General features: G+C 37.4%; 1 non-coding gene across 1 annotated transcript; it reads left to right on the forward strand.

Moving 5' to 3' along the window:
• Positions 1-539: 539 nt before the first annotated feature.
• On the forward strand, positions 540-644 carry Trnal-caa (transfer RNA leucine (anticodon CAA)). Its single transcript has 2 exons — positions 540-577; positions 599-644. It is a non-coding gene; the product is annotated as a tRNA-Leu (tRNA).
• The last annotated feature ends 1,952 nt before the right edge of the window (positions 645-2,596 follow it).

Consider the following 2,596-nt stretch of genomic DNA (forward strand, 5'->3'; position numbering starts at 1 on the left):
GTCAGCATTTCATTCAAGTTGTGTATCGTACGTGGGATAGGCGTTTGTGCCAAATTCAAATCGGAGAGGGACAGACAAACAGAGACTACAAAAGGAGAAATTAAAATATACATACAGAAACACAAACACACACACACACACACACAAATACATTTATCCGTTGATTATTTAATTAAAATGAAGCTATCGATTTTTCCACCAATACGCGTATCATACACGGAAGGTATGCTAGTCCGATGCATTAAATTATGGTACATTTTAAATTCGCCGTTTTTGTAGCACTATGGCCTTCCATTTGACGCGAGTTATATAACAGAAATGGCTGATGCCAGAGGAAGTTGCCCAACATTTATCAGTCTAATGTAAATAGAAGACCGGTCAAATACAGTTGTCGTTAGTTTATGGAAAATGGACTTATCGTATGCAAAGTATATACATTTTTAATAAAAACATACATTACTCAATGACTATACAAAAGATAGGGCTTTTATATATGGAAGCCTTCAACAATTAGTCAGTTTCGTGACGCTTTTGCTTATGTCAGGATGGCCGAGTGGTCTAAGGCGCCAGACTCAAGGTTATTAACCTACAAAGAGTGTTCTGGTCCACGAATGTGGGCGTGGGTTCAAATCCCACTTCTGACAGCTGACTTTTTGTTCTTGGATCATCCGTTCGCATCAATCAAAATAAGTATTTTATTCTCTCGAATGTAAGTCGATAGTAGAATATTGAGCCTTTTCAGCCTCAAACTGGCATCTGATGTTAAAGAGGGTGAAAAGTGTTGCCTCTAGCAGAAATCTAACATTAGGCCGCCATGGTGAAAAGGATGGCGTCAAGATGGAAAGCCATAAAAGTGGTTTAAGGGTTTTCACGGAAAGAGTTTGTTTTGCTAAAATTCTCAGGGTCTAACATATTGGGTCCACGCAACTGTACGTTCAATATGTGTAGTTTGTATAAACGCTAGGGGAAATTTAAGATTTCCATTAAGACAAAATTGTTACGTATGTTAGTAGCGGCACATTTTATTTCAGACATTCTGAATATTAAGTCAGGCAACTTTTCATTCACCACTTTAACAACTGTTACAGCAGCTTTGCCAATCTTAGGACGGACTGACCTCAAGTTACACTGCATTGATACATTTCATATGAGGAGAGAACTGTGTCTCTTTGGTTAGAATGATTATCTTTACTCACCACTTCACTGTCAGCATTTCATTCAAATTTGTGTATCGTACGTGGGATAGACGTTTGTGCCAAATTCAAATCGGAGGGGGACAGACAAACAGAGACTACAAAAGGAGAAATTAAAATATACGCACAGAAACACAAACACACACAAACACATTTATCCGTAGATTATTTAATTAAAATGAAGCTATTCATTTTTCCACCAATACGCGTATCATACACGGCAGGTATGCCAGTCCGATGCATTCAATTATGGTGCATTTTAAATTCGCCGTTTTTGTAGCACCATGGCCTTCCATTTGGACGCGAGTTATATGACAAAAATGGCTGATGCAGATTGCACAACAGAGGAAGTTGCCCAACATTTATTAGTCTAATGTAAATAGAAGACCCGTCAAATACAGTTGTCGTTAGTTTATGGAAAATGGACTTATCGTATGCAAAGTATATACATTTTTAATAAAAACATACATTACTCAAATGACTTTACAAAAGATAGGGCTTTTATAAATGGAAGCCTTCAACAATTAGTCAGTTTCGTGACGCTTATACTTATGTCAGGATGGCCAAGTGGTCTAAGGCGCCAGACTCAAGGTTATAAACCTATATAGAGTGTTCTGGTCCACGAATGTGGGCTGGGTTCAAATCCCACTTCTGACAGTTCATTTTTTTTCTTCTTGCATCATCCGCTTTTATCAATCCAAATAAGTATTTTGTTCTCTCGAATGTAGAATGTAGGTGGATAGTAGGATATTAAGCCATTTCAGACTGAAACTGGCATCTGATGGTAAGATGGGGAGAAGACTATCGTCTCTAATAGAAATTTTACATTAGGCCACCATGTCAAACTGGTGGCGTCAAGATGGAAAGGCTTAAAATTGTTTTAGAGGTTTTCAAAGAAAGAGTTTGTCTTGCTAAGAATGTCAGGGTCTAAAATGTGGGGTCCACGTGGCTGGATGTGCAATATGTGTAGTTTGTATGAATACTACGGAAAATTTAGATTTTCATTAAAACAAATTTCTACGCATATTAATGGCTGCAGTTTTCGTTTGAAACATGCTGGTTATTAAATCAGGGAAGTTATCATTCACTATTTTAACAAATGTTACAACTTTGTGAATATTAGGATGGACTGACCTCTGTATATACTGCATTGATAAATCTCATAAGAGGATATAATTTGTATCTGTTTGGCTAGAGTGATTATCTTTCCTCATCAGTTCACAACGGCAGCCCATTTCGTTACCTCCATCCGTCCCAAACAATTCAATGTTAGGTAGAACTCCTATTAACTGTTTTGAAAAATATATTGGCATAAATGTACGTCAAAGTTGGGGTAGATGTTTTGAGACAAATCAAATGTTGAGAGAGAGAGAGAGAGAGAGAGAGAGAGAGAGAGAGAGAGA

This window comes from Sinohyriopsis cumingii, chromosome 1 (assembly GCF_028554795.1).
Source record: "Sinohyriopsis cumingii isolate HCF-2022 chromosome 1, ASM2855479v2, whole genome shotgun sequence".
NCBI classification, from domain to species: Eukaryota; Metazoa; Mollusca; class Bivalvia; order Unionida; family Unionidae; genus Sinohyriopsis; species Sinohyriopsis cumingii.